Source organism: Sapajus apella, unplaced genomic scaffold (genome assembly GCF_009761245.1).
Source record: "Sapajus apella isolate SASKATOON/1434 unplaced genomic scaffold, GSC_monkey_1.0 scaffold171, whole genome shotgun sequence".
Classification (NCBI taxonomy): Eukaryota; Metazoa; Chordata; class Mammalia; order Primates; family Cebidae; genus Sapajus; species Sapajus apella.
The window spans coordinates 1,530,138-1,550,135 of record NW_022437111.1 but is presented as its reverse complement, the minus strand read 5'-3'; the positions used below and the strand labels follow the sequence as shown (position 1 = coordinate 1,550,135).

Genomic DNA, 19,998 nt, shown 5'->3' with positions numbered 1-19,998 from the left:
TATTTAAAATTCCATTGTAGAACAATTAATAATGTATTTAGTTAAAGAAGAAAAATGCAGAATGAATAGTGCTGCTACTTTTATACAATGTTACATGTATACAAACAATGTTAATCAGAAATATAGGTAGTTTGCATTTTCTACTGTGTGCTTTTGAAGTTGAATCCCATCTGCAGGCAGAAAAATAAAGCTAAATATTTAAGAGAAAGAAAAACACAACAGCTGGTTTTTCTCAGAGAAGCAACCATCTAGTGGTGTGTGATCATTTGCAAGTTGCAAGATTCTATAGTTGGGGCTTTAGCCCTTTGCGTTTATCTTTTTCATCTCTTGAATCTTCTTCAAAATACACCCCCTCTACCCATAACTCATTACATCTTGAAAGTCATGTTTTGATAGAATTTTATATTTAGAACAGGCTGGAGCACTCTTCCTTTATTTTACAGACATGATTGCATGGCTCTCTAGGGTGAGTTGCATATTGAAAGGGCGGAGAGTGCAGTGGCTAAGTGGCCACACATTGAAACCAGGCTGCTGGGTTTTGAATACCAGTTCTCCAACTTCCAAGCTATGTGATTTTGGACCAAGTTGCTTAGCCACTGTAATTCCCAGTTTCTTGTCTGTAAAATGGGAGCATGGTAATATGTTGTAAAGTAGTTGTGAGATTTTCATGTGCTTAGAACTTTGTCCTGCTAAGTACTCAGGAATTGTTAGTAGTTTTTATTACTATTACTGTTTGGATTAAGAAACAGAGGAAAAGTGATTTGTCCACGATTAGACAACCACTTAATGGCATTACTAGGAACGGAATGGAGGAAGGTTTTTTCCATCAGAAATGTTCAGTATCCTCTGAGCCTGGCAGCACAACCCCAGTTTGTGCTTTTGGGGTGGAGGAGCTGATCTGAAACAAGCAGTACCCAAGGACAAGTCCAGCCTTTAGGGAGTGACTGGTCACAGTGGGAAGCCAAGTGGTAGAAAGGCAGGTGAGGCTAAGGAAATCGAGAGTCAAGTTAGAAGCAGGGATGAAGCCTGGAGCAAAGAGCTAGTGCAAGAGAGAACAGATGACTCAGAGACCGTGGGGCTTTTGCAGGCCACCAGCTATGGGTTTCATGGTAGGTCAATGTGGTTTAAAGTCTCAAGGCCTGGGTGATTAAATAGATAAATGGGGTCTAGGTGCATGGGGGAACTGCAAGCATAGCTTCGAGAAGACGTCTAATGGATAGTAATAATAGATGATGAAGCTAGGTGGGGCCACAGCAAGTAGCCCAGAGCCAAGGCATCCAGCTATAATCATCCTAAAGGAACAGCCTAAGTTTGAAGAATCATAAACAAGTAGAGACATGATAAAGATTTACTTAAAAAAGTCATCTGGCAGGCTGGGCATGGTGGCTCATGCCTGTAATTCCAGCACTTTGGGAGGTTGAGGGAGGCAGAATACGAGGTCAGGAGTTCGAGACCAGCCTGACCAACATAGTGAAGCCCTGTCTCTACTAAAAATACAAAAATTAGCTGGGCATGGTGGCATGCGCCTTAGGAGGCGGAGGCAAGAGAATCACTTGAACCCAGGAGGCGGAGGTTGTAGTGAGCTGAGATCACGCCACTGCACTCCAGCCTGGGCAACAGAGCAAGACTCTGTCTCAAAAAAAAAAAAAAATCATCTGGCAGAAAAATGAGAACTGATTTGGAGTGACAAGGAGAGCATTTAAAAAACTACTGGAATAAGCCGAGGGGAAATGATGAGGGCATGAAACCAGGGCAGTTATGGTGGGATCAGAGAGGAAAGGATACATTTAAGAGATATTTAAGCACCAGAATGGACAGAATTTGGTTTTTGAGAGATGTAGACACTGGGAGGGAAAGAGGTCTAAGCGCATAGAGTAATCCTTCACAAAATGGAAAGTACAGGAAGTGGAGTGGGTTTGGGCCAGGCAGAGAGAGAGGACAGATGGTGAATTCCTTCTCTGTTGTGTTGAGTTTGAGGGGCCTGTGGAGCAGCTGGATGGAGATATCCAAGCAGACAAGTAGGTATTTAGGTGCAAGTTCAAAAAACAGGGGTGACCTGGAATGCACATGAAGAGTCTTCTACATAAGTACAGTTGATAGTTGAAATTCTTACTGTGGGTGAATTCAGTAGCAGAGAGGATGGAGGATTGAGAGGAAACCAAGGACAGAACCGGGAAATCCTTGACATTTGAGGAGGGAGATGAGGAAGAAGAATCTACAACAGATACTGAGGAGGAGCTAGAGAGACTGGAGCAGCCCAGAAGAAAAATGATGTCATATAAATCAAGTGGGCTTGTAGTCCCAGCTACTCAGGAGGCTGAGGCACAAGAATCGCTTGAAACCAGGAGGTGGAGTTTGCAGTAGGCTGAGATCACGCCACTGCACTCCAGCATGGTGACAGAGCGAGATTCCATCTCAAAAAAAAAAAAAAAAAAATAAGGAGAGAGAAAGAAAAAAAAAGGAAAAAATCAAGTGGGAAGATGGATGCAAGAAAGAGGAGACAGCATTCATGGAAAGAGCATATTTATCAAGCTTCCATGTTGAGGACATGAGATGTGACATGAAAGGTGACTCTAGTCACTAAATGTTAAGCGTTCAATTGTGGCTCCCTCAAAATTCATATGTGGAGGTCCTAACTCCCAGCACCTCAGAATTTGACCATATTTGGAGATAGGGTCTTTACAGAAATAATAAAATTAAAATGAGGTCATTAAAGTGGGTCCTAATCCAAGACGATTGTTGTGCTTATTGTAAGGAGAGGAAACAAGCAGAGGGAAAGCCGTGTGAAGATGCAGGGAGAAGACAGCCATCTACATACAAGCCAGGGAGAAAGGCTCGCAACAGATCCTTTCCTCACAACCCTCAGAAAGAACCAACCCTGTGGATACCAGAAGTTTGGACTTATGGCTTCCAGAAAAAAAAATAAATTTCTATTGTTTAAGCCACCCCACTTTGTGGTACTTTGTTACCATAGCCCCTGCAAACTAATACACTTGGTTGAGAGTGTAGACAGCCAGAAAAGGAAGCTATGAATAAGTGCATCAGAGAGGAAGGAAAGAAACCAAAACAGGATTAGGTCACTTAGGTTAAGAGCAGAAACATGTCACAAAGCAGAGCGTAGTCACAGCATCAAATTCTGCAGAAAGGTGAAGTAGGAGAATGACTGAAAATGTCAGTCCAGAGGCCTTCAGTGACCTTTGCAGAGCTCTCCCAGTTATGTGGAAGCAGTAGACTTTGGAAAGCTGGGGACATGGAGGCAGCACAGATGGTCTCCTGCAGAAAATTTGGTGATACAATGAGACCTCCTCACTGGAGTAAATGCACCTCTGCTGTCCATGGAAATAATCTGGAGCCAAGCCAGCCAGACCCAGAGTTCTTCCTTCCTCTGTTTTAAAGGTTAAACAGAGCCAGGGTCAATGGCTCATGCATGTAATCCCAGCAACTCAGGAGGCTGAGGTGGGAGGATGGCTTGAGATGAGGAGTTTAGCTCGAGACTAGTCTAGGTAACATAGCGACACTCCCATCCTGAAAAAAAATTAATTTAAATAATAAAAAAAAAAACCTAACCAAAAATAAAATTCAATACTTTATTTTTCCCACCCAAAACTTGTTTGAGAAGGATTTCTGGAAGAAAATAATTTTAGCAGTCATTTAACATGTTGGATATTAGGTACAGATACAGATTCTATTCTGTATTGTCAGTTCAGAGGCAAATTGAGATTTGAGGCTTCACAGAGGTAAAGCCTCTGGTGAATCTGGTGACGTACAGAAGAAGACAAACCCAAGAGGAATTTCAGGGATCATTTATAATTTACATCAATAAGCAGAACAGGAAAAAAACCCATTGGAGACTGGAATAGAGAAGTATTAAAACATTTTCTTAGAAAGCCTTGAGTCAAAATTAGTCTTCCTGTAGTAGCAGGAATATGATAAGCCAAACAATCCTAATGTCACAGCTCTATATTATTAGGGGTCAAAATAATCAGGTTTAACTGCCCTAAAACATCAAGTAAAAATAAAAGGAATGAACATTTAGTTAAGTAAACCAATTAGTCAATACAGGCCAGAAACTGCTAAAACTGGGTAAACCTAAAATAAGATTTTATTTTCACCAAAAAGGCCAACTTAGATTACCACCCCAATCTTACAACTATTTTCAACTAACTAAACAATAAATATTTATCAAGAGCCTGATAGTTTAAGGTACTGTGAGAAATACAAATGAAATCGCTGATACTTTTTTTAGTCTATTTAGAAATAGAAACCCACAATTATGAAATGGCAAAAGCAATTAATGCAGTTAATAATTCAGTAATTGTTTTAAAAAGAACATGACAAAAAGTTCATTCTCACTAAATATCAAAGAGAGAATTATATGCCAATTCAAACACCAATGAGATATTTTTCTGTATCAGATTGAGAGTAAAACAAACAATCCAATTAGAAAAATGGGGAAAAGATAAAGAAAGACATTTCCCCAAAGAAAATATACAGATGGTGAACAACCACCTAAGACAGTCAACATCATTTGCCTTTATGAAAAAATTAAAATCACTACATACCTATAAAAATGGTTAAAATAATAACATAATAAAAGATAATTCAACACCAAATGCTGGCAAGATGCAGAGAAATTGGATCATGCATGCATTGCTTGTTGGGAATGTACAACGGTACAGCCGCTCTAGAAAACAGTTTGACAGTTTCTTACAAAACCAAACATGCATTTAGTATATGACCCAGCAACTGTATTCTTGGGTTTTGATCCCAGAGAAATAAAAATGTATGCTCCTGCAAAAATCATTACATTAATATTTATACCAGCTTTATTCATAATAGTAAAACTCTGGGGGGAAAAAAAAGTTCTGCAGTGGGTGAATAGTAACACAAACTGTTTGTGCAAGATGTTACCACTGAAGGAATCTGGGTGAAGGGTGCACATGACTTCCCTATGCATTTTTTCAACTTCTTTTGAATCTATAATTATTTAAAAATAAAAAGTTTAAAAAGTAATTTAAAAAAACAAAAAATGTTAATATTTACTAAATATTTTCAAAATGCCAATTCAAAAACAAGATATTTTCCTGTTTCAAATTAACAATTTATGGGGATTTTGGGAGGATTGGGAGTCATAATGCTAGTAAGTATGGAATAAGAGGTTCTTCCTTGTACTGCTGATTGTGAGACTACAAATGGATAGAACATTTCTGGAAAGCAATCTATCAGCATATATCAAGAGTCTTAAAAATGACTGTACAAGCAGACACCCATTCTGGACACTGTCAATTTTTCTATGTTTTTAGTAATTTTTTTGTTCAGTTTCTTCATTTTTGTTTCAGGCACTGTACTAAACATTAAAAATAGACCAAAGATGAGTAAACATGATTTCTGTACTCAAGAATTTCAGTTTTGTGGTAAATATATCAAAGGTGATTTTTTATAAGAGGTTTTTATAAGTGTCAAAAGTTTCACAGGAGCTTGAAAGTAGCTGTTGCCTCTTTGTCTGCAGGCAGTAACATGTCTCAGATAAATGCCAGGATTTTGAGTCAGTTTGGTTGGTGTCAAATAATAAGTAGTTAATAAATAATCTTTTACTTATTAGTGGTATCACTCTGGGAAACGTATCAGCTCCCTGAACTTCAATGTCTTCTGTAAGATGAGGCTAACTACCACTTGCCAATGCCACGAGGAATATAAGAATTTATAAAGGACAGGAAGTCCTATATAAATAAAATATTTTAGGACTTACATTCTTTGCTTTAAAATCTATTATATTTTCTCTATTTTTAATTGTCAGAGTTCTTTAGCTCTGCCTTTTCTGATTGATTACCAGCAAATGGACTCTTACCTATAACCTGGAAGTTGCTACAGTAGACCTCCTAACAATAGATAAGAGAAGGGCATGCCAAATGCAGGTGAATCAGGTGAAAGTCAAGCAACAAAGCCACCTAAAATAAATTTTATGTAAGGTGGATGCCAAAAACATTAAAATAAAATTCTATTCTGTAATCGTAATCATGTAAGTGCCTTCATGAAGTTGTCTATGAAAACCTGGTTTTTAGCTTTCTGGACTTCAAATATTTTAAGTTTGCTTTTCATTTATAAAGATTTTTTTGCTCATTAGTAATCATGAACTGTACTCAAATTTATACTTCTAATTCTAGAAGATATATAAACTACCATTTCTTAATGATAAAAATGTTTATATATCTTGCTCTAGTAATTTTACCTCTAGGGATATAGCTAATTAAATAATAAGAGATACAGAAACATATTTGTGCACCAAAATGTTTATTACATTATTTAATAAAATGAAAAATAAGAATCAACCTAAATAATTAGATGAATAGTTAAGAAAGTTAAAAATGAAGTTAATAATGACTCTTTAATGAGAGAAGACAATATAAAGCTACAGACAGAATTAAAAAGAAAACAATGCACACAATATGTGCTTTATTTGGTAAATGGTTCCTAAAAATAAAGTTCACAGAAAGAAATTTTTTTTTTTTAGACGGAGCCTCACTCACTTTGTCACCTAGGCTGGAATGCAAGTGCAGTGGTGCGATCTTAGCTCACTGCAACCTCCACCTCCAGGGTTCAAGTGATTCTCATGCCTCAGTCTCCCCAGTAGCTAAGATTATAGGCACATGCCACCATGCCCAGCTAATTTCCTTATATTTTTAGTAGAGACACAGTTTCACCATGTTGGCCAGGCTGGTCTCAAACTCCTGACCTCAAGTGATATGCCCGCCTCAACCTCCTAAAGTGCTGGGAGTATAGGCATGAGCCACTGCACCTGACCTAGGGAAAATTTTAGAAAGAAAGCTCCATATCAGGAATTGAGAAGCTGGTGTTTTAATTGAGAATATATTTGCACAGAAAAATAGTGACATAAATATTGGTTTACAAAACAAACCAACAAACCAATGTTCTTTAATCTTGCATCAGGAGCTGCCCAACAATTCCAAAAGGTCAGCTAATGCAAAACCATCTGAGGACAGATGAATCAGCCAAACAAGAAGGAAAGGGGAAGGGAAAGTGTCACTCACAGGAGGCCTTTGAGGCAGTGCATAAACCGTGCCTCTCTACTATCCAGAATAGATAGTTGAACAGAACATCCAGAACAGGGTTGATGAAGCAGGACAATGAAGGGCAGCTACTCCTAAGGTGGAGATGATGCTGGAGCACAAATATGTCAAAACAGTCATAGTAGTTACCTCCAGATTGGTGGGATTATGGAAATAAGAAATTATGGAAATATGGAAATTTGACTAAAATTGCCAAACCTTCTAGTACAATTACATTGTTCTGCTGAGCAGGATGAAATCAAGTTGAAAAGTAATCTAGTAGTGAGGTACAGCCCTTACACCAGGAGTGGCCAACATAGATCCTCAGATGATGGAAATGAGTGATGAAGGTCTGTGGTTTATGTACAGCTCCATGACGTATGAATGGAGGAAACTGTGTATGCCCACAGGCGAGCCCCATTTCGAGGAGTGCTGCTGGTCACCACTCTGTTGTCCTGTGTATAAGGATGTGGTTCAGAACAGCCAAGCCTTCTATTTCAAGAGAAGCCGGAAAGGCAAACTTATCAGTGAAATCCTAATTTTCACATAATGGCTCCATGTATGGAGGGTCGGTTTGGTGTAAACCATCAGTTTTACCTCTGACCTCTGTTAGTGCATCAGGAGGGAGTGAGAAAATTGTAAATGGAATATTTTAGGAATATTATGTTGGGGCCCAGGCTGTAGTGAGTCAGAGCTAGAAAGTAGGGGGCTGGAACGATTTGCTTATTAATTTATTCAATAAAGTTTTATTTAATGTTGGAAAGATGAAGATGAATCAGATATAAATCCTGTTTAGAAGCTTCTATGGGAAGAGATATTACCGTAGCTAATATGTCTTGGCATCTGGCAGGAATTATGGCATACTATGTTGTATCATATATAATCTCATTTAATCATCGTAACTGCAGAAGGTAAGTAGTATTATCCCTGATTTTCCACAAGTGAAAACTGAGTCTTGCTTAGTCACATAGCTAACAACAGAACCAGTATTCCAAACGCCAATCTAATTCCAGAGCCAAGCTATGAACAACCATTGTATATATTATGTCAGATCAGGGAAGGAAGACATTACTTCCAGCAGCAGAAGCGTTTGTGGATGAAGAGATTTGAGGTTGGAGAGAGCTGTGTTGAGCCAGGTCCAAAACAATTTCTGGCAACCATATGATAAAGGTAAAAGCCAGGGATTGACAAGTAAGAGCTGGTGGACTAGAAATGGTCCATAGACAGATAGTCATCAAAATAACAAAACCAAACAAAAACCTTAATTATAATTAACTGCCAATATTTCAAAAATCTGGTGAGTTCACATAAGCTTAGATTTCCAGCTATTCCAGAGAATAAGAATGTCTAGTAACAGTGGGCCAACAATCCTGCATAGTAACAACTAGTGAATCTGGCAGAGGCTGTCCAGCTTCCAATGGGGTAAAGCTCTCCTCTTCCTGTGCAGCCTGCTTGCCTCATTTATATGAGCTGCTTGGATGCTGCAGATGCCTGAGTCTGAGAACTTTGGTCTGGAAAGTGAGGCAGCAACAGGGAAGAAGGAATAACCTATGGATCAAGGAAGGTGAGAACTGGTAGTCCAGAAATGAAGATTATTTTCAAGTCTGGACCCAGCCAGTCCACTCCTTTGAGGAGGTAAGATTCTAAGGAAAAGGCCATTGGCATTCTTCTCTTCAAGACCTCTGGGTGTTGGAAGAAATTGAATTGGGAGAGAGGGGGAAAACTTGACTCGGGGCTCAACACAGACATGTAAATTTGAAGGAAATGGAGAGTTTAGACGACAGGCAGTAGAAAAGTTAATGTGTCCATTCTGTGACTGACCCAAGATTCTGTTTCCAGGTGACCTCTCTGGCTTGCTATGAGAGGTTCATGGCTGCAGGGGAAAAGTTAGAAAAAAAAAAGGAAAACAAGCCAAAATCCAGCCCCTTAAATGCTTCTAATCTTATTTTCACACAAGCAGGAAGAGTGATCCCTTTACACGCTCTTCAGGCATTGACTGAGGGTCCCAGTCAAGAACCATTCAGTTCTAGGGCCCTTAGGAAAAATGTTTCCTTAGGTTAAAGGAACTTTAGACAGGTTATTACCTTTTCTGAGCCTCAGTTTCCTTGTCATTTAGAAGGTTGAATGGCTTCCACGTTCAGAGGGTAAGGATTAAGAGGGTAAGTGAAGGAATATCAAGTGCATAGCTCAGAGTAGGAAGAAACAAGTGACCATTGTCATGACCGGGGCAAGGCCAAGAACTTTACATAGATGCTGTCTTTACCGTTTTTTGTTGCTAAAACAGAATACTATGGACTGGGTAATATACAAAGAAAAGAAGATTGTTTGGCTCATGATTCTGGAGGTTGGAAAGTCCAAGATTGGGTGACTGCTTCTGGGGAGGACCTTGTCCAGCATCAAACTTGGTGGGGAAGCAGAAGTGGGCATGTGTGAAAAGGGCAAAACATGAGAGGTGGACTTGCTTTATAACAACCTACTCTCACAGAAACTAATCCAATCCTGGGAGAGCAAGAACTCACTCTTCCAAAATGTTCCACCAGAGTGACATTAATTCTTCTTAATAACCTAATCACCTCTTTAAAAACCCACCTCCTGGGCTGGGTGTGCTGACTCATGCCTGTAATCCCAGCACTTAGAGAGGCCAAAGTGGGAGGATCACTTGAGCCCAGAAGTTCAAGACCAGAGAGGGCAACATGGCAAGACCCTGTCTCTACAAAAAATTTAAAAGTTAGTTTGATGTGGTGGTGTGTGTCTGTGGTCCCAGCTACTCAGGAGGCTGAGATAGGAGGATTACTTGAGTCCAGAAGGTTGAAACTGCAGTGAGCCATGATTGCACCACTCCACTCCTGCCTGGGCAACAGAGCAAGACCTTCTCTCAAAAAAAAAAAAAAAAAGACCCAATTTTTCAACATTGCCACAGTGGCTGTCAAATTTCCAACACATGAATTTTCTCAGGGACATGCACAAATCATAGCAGGTGTTGTCCCTGAATCCTTGCAGTAAGTACATAAGTTAGTATTGAAAAAAATGAGGAAATTGAGGTTCAGAAAAAATTAGTAACTAAGATTGCACAATTAGTAAAGAGCAGAGTAGAGAGACTTACTCAAAAACTGCTCACCTGCTCAGCATTCTGGCCATAGGATGACATCTATCTGACATTCTAACGGTAGTCACATCACATTATCAGCTAGAAATGAAAACAGATTCAATTCTATATCCTGCTAAAAGATTGAGGGTCACACTAGCTGTGTGATTCTAGGCAGGTGGCCAAAACCCTCTGAAAGGCAGTTTCCTCATCTATAAATTTCTTTAAAATGTATTTATTGTGAAGATTAAATGAAGTAATGCATTTAAAATACTTAGAGTGCCTTAGAGTTCTAGCAGAGTGCCTAGCTATAGTAATCAGTTAACAGATATTGACCTTAATAAATAGATATTTACTGAGCCTCCACTCTGGGCCTTTTACTATGCAAAGTACCAGGAGTGCAAAGGGAAATGAAACATGTTCCCCAAACTTGTGGAACTCAGAACAGGCCAACTGTATGAGCAGTGGATTTTTAACACAATGAGGAAACTGTTATAATGGAAAAATAGTGTGAACAGGGACTGAATAAGATAAAGATATGGTGAAAAATAGAGGGAAGGGTTCAGGCTCCAACTGTGGAGTGATCTGGATCTGTAAGGAAGAGTAGAATTTTGCAGTAGAGAAGATAGGGAAGACATTCCAGGCAGAAGAAATCACTTGCACAAAGGGAAAGAGGGCAAAAAGTTTTCAAAGTGTCTAGGGGTGGGGAACAGTGGGGAAGATGATCAGGGAATAGTGAACGGTTCAAGTGTAACTGTTGTATGGGTTGTGGGGGCAGTTGTACGGGTTGGGTGATAAAATCAGAAGAGAAAAATTGATTCACACTTTGAAAGGCCTTGTGTGTCTTGTTAAGAAGCGTGACCACTAACTAGTGAGGAGTAAGGAGTGGGTCTTTAAAGGAAGGAAGTTTCATAATCAAATTGTTTTCCATGAGTTATAATGAAGGGAGCCAGCTACAAGCCTGTTGCAATCAACTGTCCAGATGAGAGGTGACAAGAGACTCCAAAATTGGCCACTAATGAATTGAAAATGGGTGGTGAGGAAGAAAGAATACAGGGTGACATAAACACAACATGTAAAATCCAAGGTGTGAAAATGGCCTGGTCCCTTCTTCCTTACCACAGCCATCCCAAGAGACCAAAACAAAAACACAGAAAATCTCCTTTAAAAATAATCTCTTTTGTTTGTATGCAAATAGGCCTTGTACAGTGAAAATGCAACTCAAATGCAATGTTTTGTCTCCAGTCCACCACATGCAAAGATCAAATTGGTTTACAAATGCTGTCCTTAAAAATTTCAACTCCTTACATTAAAACTATAGCCAACTAGTGCAAGTTAAGATTGTTTGCAGTCTTAAATAAGATTTGAGTAAAGCTGAAATTAAGACACTTTTCTTCATTTAAAGGACGTATACAGTAGAACATTTAAAAATTAAATACCAATAAATTACCAACATCTGTGATGCTGCTTTTCAGAACTCAAAGTAAATATCTGATTCCAAACTCGTTATATTTTCAATCTTTAGTCGTACTTAGGAGCATTAAACCAATATTCAAGACTGTGACTCTGAAAAGGATAGCCTTAAGAGGCTATCCCTTGCTCACATTGCTGAAGAATAGAAAGAGTGACATCTTTTTCTACTGGAAAATTTATTTCAGTAATGGCTCTGGGTGGTGGCAGACCCTTCAAATCTTCCAGATAAAGCATGTGATGGAAGCAGTAGGGAGCTACGAAAATTGCAACTCTATGATTCTGCATCACCAACTGGAAAACTACAAGCCCAGCTTAACAAATGCACATTTTAAGGGTTCATGGAAGTGTTACGTGTCTGGCTTTTGGTCATGAAGATGCCACAGGGAAGTAAGTCTTTAAACATGCAGTGCTTCCTCCCCACCTCTGTTGTGAAATGGAAACTTAAAAAAAAAAACAAAACCACTGAAAAAATCACTGGTTTTGTTTTTTAACAAGTTTAGTCATATTGCCTGTGTTCTATATACCCCAATCTAAATATTTTACTTTATAGTGTACATTTAATTTATACTCAAGTAAATATTTTACATAAGGTGCTTTCACAGATCTTCATGCTTCCCCAAATTTTAAATATGCCGCTATTTGTTAAAATGTGTTAGTTCTGTTATGTATTATATTCCTTTCCCTGCACACGTAGAAAAAAAATATGGACTTAACCTTCAAGCAACTTTTACATTTAGAATGTTACCTCATTTCATTTCTTCTAACTGAGGTTATAAAGAAAATGACAAATGTCACAGACGTCGTAAAGAAATGACAGTTTCCCAGAATATGTAAACGTACACCCTTAAGCAAACAAGCCACTTAAATTCACAGTCACAGTCTTTCAAATACACGACAGGCAGGCAAGGAAGCAGAGGTGCTCCATATTCTGAGGTAAGACTAAAGATTGAAAAGATAACAAGTTTGGAATCAGATATTTACTCTGAGTTCTGAAAAGTAAAATCACAGATGTGGGTAATTTATTGGTATTTAAGTTTTAAATGTGCTACCGTATACATTTCATTTGTATTAGAAACATTTTACATAGTTATATTATTTGTTAAATAATACACCATCTTTTGTATAACCTATCAGAAGAAGTCCTAAGATTGTACGATTAGATTGTAAATCCTACTGAATAGCTGGAATACAAAAGTATTAAATTGGAAAGAAAAGTAAATCACTTAGACCATCCTTCCCCCAGGATGTTCTCTACACAGTGTTATCCATGAAAAATGTTTATGCAGACACCTTTATCATTTAAAACATGAAGAGAAGGAGAACAGATATGTCGAGAAACTTATTCCTGAGACAAGAGACTGGGGAAAATTTTTCTTACTTGTGACCTACACAGCCTAGTTAGACTACCTCATGCTTTTAAGATGGTGTTTAATCATGAGGACATGATACATAACTGAAGTTGTAAATGTTGAAAATCACTTGGTGGCAAGCACCTTGTCTTTATTAGATCAGTATAGGGCTCCTGCATTCAACTATAGTCTCTCGGAGGGCAGGGACCACACTTCTTAGCTCACCTTAGATCTCAAGAGCAATCCAGGGCCTTCATTCAGTCAGGGCTAGTTAAGCATTTGTTGATTGAATGAAGGAAATAAAAAAAACCCAGAAATTCCAAATGGTGCAATTACACCTGTGAATTTTAAGGTGTTATTAGAAAATGGGAAACATTACTGAGATTTGAAGATGGATAGGAACAAATGAAAATGTCTATATTTGTGTGTTACTAGAGTCAATAGTGATTGCCAATTCCTATGCAGCCCTGACAACACCTCTGAAGCCTTGGCCAACCCCTTCCATGAGGTGTTGGGATACACGACAGGCAGGCAAGGAAGGAGAGGTGCTCCATATGTTTTCTTGCCGCTAGATCCTGGTCTTTAGTGTCCATGGGGTGAGTTGTGAGCCCATCAGTTCTCCACACTACAGTCCTTCCCATCAGTTCCCCACACTACAGTCCTTCTCTGGCTTAGCCTTGCTTCCCTGCCCTGTGGTCCAGGTCCCCACTGGTCTCTGTGGCCTGCTCCCACAGGGGATGGACCTTGCTTCCCTTCCCTGTGGTCCAGGTCCTCACTGGCCCCTGTGGCCTGCTCCCATAGGGGATAGACCTTGGTCCACACATTTCTCAGGAGCTCCTGATTCTGGGCATGCCCCAGCACACCTTGACTCCACTCTGCCCTGTCTCCATCAGATCATAGACCTCACTTAGACCCTGGATATGGGGTTGCTGATCCCCCACATGCTGTGGTTGTCACTATCCTGAGCTCTACCCGGGAGCTCATCTTCCTAATCTTCTGCATTGCCTATTCTGCTAAAGCAACTGCACATCTGAAGGCTATACGTATCCCCAGTACAATGGTACATTTTCTAAAATGCGTACACCCTAATGCTTACTCTTTTGACAAATTTTCCTTAACCTACCTTTTAATATAAGCAAATTCAGTCTTCAATCCAAATAAATGTGTTTTGCTGCTAAAGCCACCATGCGATTTTGAGAGAAAGTGAAGATGGACGGTCTTTTGCATTCACTTGTAGAATCCTGAAAATGCCTCTTGGTGTCCCTTGCCTTTCTGACTTCTCACTTAAAGACATCTAGACAAAAATGTGTCCATGGGTCCTAGTTTCCGAAATTGATGGAATGCAAGTTAAGAAACAATACACATTGCCTCTTTCTTAGCATGCATTAATGGTAGGTGAGAATTTGCATCATGAGAAAGTAAATAAAAGAAGACTCCCCAGGGCAGCTAGGGAGTCAGAAAAAGCCGAACTATGATGACAGTGGAGTACGTGTTAGAGGTTACGAGAGTAAGGGTCCATCCCTCCCTACCTCGGTAACTCATTGGTATAATATAAATGCTAAGGCTGCAAAATTTTGTCTCAGACAAAGAAAAGTACTCAACTTCTAATGCTTAATTATGTAAAATTTTCTTTTAAAGTACAAGTTAAAACTATTTCACCCCTCAAAGAAACAAGAAACTCATTACATTTCTAAGAATGTTCCTCCAGAAACATGGAACTGAAAGCTATTTGCTAAAATTGATCTGGCCCTTAAAAAACTGGGGCTTTCTTTAATTTATCTAAGGAATTGACATAAAAGCCTAGGGTTCTGCAACAGAAAAATGCAGAAAGTGTCAAAATAGAAGGCAGAAATACAAAATCAGACTTTTCACAACAAGGTACTACGTATAGCATTTGATTCCAAGTGTGCAACGTGGGTAAGTGAACATGTGTACTGTGAAATTGATGCTAATTTTCTTTCCCACTAGTCTAGAAGCCCTCTAAAATGTCACATTAGTGATTTAGTTACTTTACCAGGAATCCAGGTATGTGGTTATTGTGTGCGGTTTTTTTTAATTAACAAACTTTATTTTAAGAACAGTTTTAGATTTTCAAAAAATTCAGCAGATAGTACAAGAATTCCCATCTACTCCCTGTGTGGCATAAAATTGTCCCTATCATTACCATCTTGCATTAGTGTGATGTATTTCTTACCAATTAAATGATTGTTGATTTATTATTAAAGCCTATAATTTACATTAGGGTTCTCTCTTTGGGTTGTATAGTTCTACGGATTTTGACAAATATATAATTTCATGTATCCACCATTATAGTATCACACAGAATAGCTTCACTGCCCCAAGAATCCCCTGTGCTCTGCCTCTTCACCCTTCCCAACTCGCCCCAACCCCTGGCAACCACTGATCTTTTTACTGTCTCCACAGTTTTGCCTTTTCCAGAATGTTCTATCATTGGATTCATACAGTATGTAGCCTTTTCAGATTGGCTTCTTTCATTAAGCAATATGCATTTAAGTTTTCTCCATGTCTTTTAATGCCTTGATGGCTCATTTCCCTTTATTACCGCATAATATTCCATTGTCTGGGTGTGTCACAGCTTTACCAATTGAGGGGTGTGTTAGTTGCTTCCTGTTTTTGGTGATTATAAATAAAGTGGCTATGAATATTCATGTGTAGGTTTTTGTGTGGACATAAGTCTTTAATTCAATTGAGTAAATATACCTAGAAGTGTGACTGCTGAATCATATGGTAAGAGTATATTTAGTTTTTTAAGACACTACTAAACTATCTCCCGAAGTTGCTTTATCATTTTGCATTCTTACCAGCAATGAATGAGGCTTCTCGTTGCTCCATATCCTCAGCAGCATTTGGTATTGTCAGATTTTAGGATTTTAGCCATTCTAGTAGATATGCAGTGGTATCTTACTGTTTTAATTTGAAATTCTCTAATGGCATGTGATGCTGATCTTCTTTTCATATGCTTATTTGCTGTCCGTACATCTTCTTTGGTGATATGTTCAGATCTTTTGCTCCTTATTAAATTGGGCTGTTTGTTCTTTTATCTTTGAGTTATAAGAGTTCTTTGCGTATTTTGGATCCAAGTCCTTTATGAGATATATCTTTTGCAAATATTTTTTCCCAATCTGTGGCATGTCTTTGTGTTCATATAATGGTTGATATGTGTTTATGCTTTAAGGAGGAAGGGTTTTAAAAATACAATTTACGGCAGCAGTAAAAATAAAAATTTATTGCAAATGTCTTATGTTCACCCTCAGGTGATGTTAGGGAACTATGGACACCTCAGGGTTTTATTAAAAGGAGAGTGTCAAGTCCTGGGGGCTGAGGCTGACTAGTCTGCTTTATTGGCAATTTTGCAGCAGGGCTGAGAATAAGAAGACAACCCAGTCTTGAGCTCCATCACTTCTAAATTAAGAATAATTCAGGAACTGTGTTTACAGTGAAATCCTGGCCCCTCTCACATAGATTATATTATGTATAGGATATGAATTTCTGTCCATGAATCCAAGTACATAAGAAATCATCACTTTGAAAATGTTCTTTAACTCAACCTAATCCCACCTGGGAGCCTCCATTCTGCCAGTTGAACAAGAGACTGCAACTGGGTCACGCAGGAGTCTCCTTCCTTTCCTGCAGCCCAGTCAGAATTCAAGAATTTCAACTGGTACCTGGAAAATGATGGAAGGGCCTCAAGTCCCTAGCCTGTCCTGGTTGCCGTTGGCACCCTTGGTATCTGAGCCCGTAGTGGTCTGTGAAGTCTGGCAGCTCCCTGCTCCCATGCCACAGTGGGGAATGAGGATATCTACTGAGGCTGGGCCCCCTGAGCCAAGTATGCTGCCTCTATGAGCATAAGCCATCACACCTGAGGTTGCTACCCCCTTGGGAGCACTGCTGGAGGAGTAGTTGGGTTTCTACTGTTCACAGGACCCGTACAACCATCCCCTGCCCTCCCTTCCTCTTGCATTTCAAAAGCACTCTCTCCCTCTTCTTTCACCTCTAGGCCACCTGTATCATCTCTTCCGTGGGCTTTCACAAAAGGAACATCACAGGCGGGGGTCAGTTGGTGGGGCGGGGGTGGAAGGTGGAGTGGGAACTAGGGGAGGAACAGTGGGGGGTGGGGAAGGATAATGCAGGGAGAAATGCCACATATAGATGATGGGGGGATGGAGGCAGCAAACCACCTTGCCACGTATGTACCTATGCACCAACCCTGCATGATCTGCACATGCACCCCAGAACCTAAAGTACAAAAAAAAAAAAAGTCTGGGTAAGCCTTTGACGTTTTATCTCTTCTGCTTTTTTCCTTATACAAATCTCTGCATCAAGAAAGCTGAGAAAACAAACACTGACATTTCAATAAATAATGCTGCTCTAATTATTTGTGGAAACTACTTTATTCTAATTTAAAACTACCATCGGCACTGCCTCCTAGAGTGCTTTTAGACTTGACCACTGGCCACAAGAGGCTACATCCATATAGCAACAAATAGATGGCTGAAATTGGAAAACTCAGCTAAATGTTCAGATGTTTCTAGACTCGCATGGGTTTCTGGCTCTAGCACACGGAGTAGATCTTGAATGTGTGGTCCTCAGGGGACTCTGTCTGGTGAAGTTTGGTGAGGACAACTTCCACCCCCACACACACCAGCTGCCGTGTGTAGCCTCTTCGCCTCTGGCTGCTTTTCCTTGCAGCCTTGGCCTCTTCAGACCTTAGAACATCCGAGAATGAGGCAGTGGAGGAAGCAGCCCCACACAGAAAGCAGCTTTCTGAAGTAACCTCATTAACTTCCTCCTCACCAGCAACTTCCTCCTCACCAAACACAGGGAACTGATCTTCTCCATTGGACTCGGCCTCCTGTCAGCCAAGGGCAACACTGTTGACCACCAGCACGGTTGGCCCCGCTCCACCCTTGGCTCTGATGACATATGTGGGAGTCAGAGGAATTTTGATTGGCTGACTGCTGGCCTGTCACACAAATAAGATGGAGCAAGGGAGTTGCGATCTGACTTGACATGTGAAAAAAAAAAAAAAAAAAAAAAAAAGCCATGGTCAGCAGCCTCCTGCAACTGCTGAAAGGCTAATTTCGATCTCTAACTCATTAACAAAAGTGAGCTCGTCACTGCCTGTTCCGCCCTGAGAGCCTTCTCTGCAAGGAGGTAGGTTAACTAACTCAGGGAGAAGGGTGCTGGCGGCAGAGCTGCCAATGGATTAGGGTCTTAGAGACCATTGACATGAGGGGAAGTTGAGGACACCAGTAGTATTTAGCTGAGAGGAGAGAATATGAAGGAAATTTACAAAATCAGCTTTAACCTATTTGGAGGAGCTTATATAAAAGGATAAAATAATATGTTCTGGTAGTTCTAGAAAACAGGACAGAGACAACTAGATGGTACTTATGGATCTGAGCAGTGAGTGGCAGTAGTTTGGGAATTATTTATAAAAAAGACATTTTTCTGTTAACTGTCTTACCAGACATGAATTTCCCAACTTGACATGTAAGAAAGCACAGGCTAGACATGCATCTGTCGTGACATTGAAGGGGTCCTTGCTTGAGTGAGAGACTCGAATGATGACTTTTAAGGTCCCTTGTAGCCCAACAACTCTAGCTAAGTTGGAGAATAAGAAAATTCCATGATACCATATCTCCTCTCACTTCTGCTGCCTGCCTCACCATTCATCTCCCTTCACTCCTTTTAAAATCCTACTATGTGACAGCATTGGAGGAGGCTGCTCTAAGTAGGAACTGAAATCAGTAGATTAAAGAAGTGCTATGAAAGAGAAAACAATAAAACAACATTTTTTCAAAGCCTACGATTGCCAGGATGTGTGCTAGGCACCATATATATGCCATTCTATTTAATCCTCATGGCATGCCTATGAGATATTTAGTGTTACTTCTGTGAGGAAGTCAGGGCTCAGAGAGGTTAAACAACTGCCCTGAGAACACACAGGTATTAAGTAGTGGAGCAGGGTTTGAATACAGGGGTCTCTGTGACTCCAAAGCGCAATGTGACATGTCCTTTTTACTGATCTGTTTATGGAAAATCATACTGCTTTCTAATTTAGTATTGACATAAAGATTTCTTTCTAAATAAAAGTAAGTTATAAAAATACTGTATAACTAATGGAACAGATTTTACATGGATATGAAGTGGAACTAGTAGCTAGAATTATGAAAGTTTGGAAAATACTACTCCAAATATTTTGATAGCTAGCCTTTCAATTTAGCCTGTTTATAATTGGACTGCTCAGTACAAGGAAAAGAAGGAAACTTGAAAATTAAGTGAAATATGAGTTACTTCCCCTGTGCTCTGATAGGTGCATAATTGGTCATATGTTACAATAAGAAAATCAAATGGACCCTTTCAAACCACAACAAAAAAAACTGTGATTGTAAAATCCAGAGGAAAACCCCAGGTGGGACCTATCTGTATGAAGGATGAAGTTTCCAAGGTCTGAACATGGAGTGGCTGAGAGGAAGTGATGACCCTGTGAGTGAAGACCCTAAATCATGGGGGAGCCCTGTGGGTTTGAGAAACCCTGGATGAAAGCTGAAGGATTTTACAGACCTGTTTACAGACCTCTTTAGTGACAGAAGGGAGACCTTTGTGCAAAGGTCAAAGAATTGGGAAAGTCTGAAAAGAAGATAGGAAAGTAATAATGAAGATGAAATAACTACTTAGAATATCTGCCATGTGATTTGCAGGCAAGATCTCATTTGTTTTTCACAATAATGCAATGAAGAAGTGATTCTGAGTCACGTTTCATAAGTGAGAAGACTGACACTCAAACATGTTCAATACCTGGCCTGGGGCCCCGTGGTCAAGCCAGGACTGAACCTTGGACCACCAGTTACTTATTGTAACATATGACCAGTTACCCACCTATCAGTTCCAAACCCACACTCTTTCCCTTGCACCACACACTTTTGTGTGGATGAGCCTCCACAACCCCGTCAACAACAAACTGTCACTTTGTTACTTTTTTTTTTTTTTTTTTTTTTTT

At 39.7% G+C, this 19,998-nt stretch overlaps 1 protein-coding gene across 1 annotated transcript in view; it reads left to right on the top strand.

The window, feature by feature from the left end:
- CD86 (CD86 molecule) overlaps window positions 1-19,998 on the top strand; it is a 65,795-nt gene that overhangs the window by 2,081 nt on the left and 43,716 nt on the right. The window lies entirely within an intron of this gene.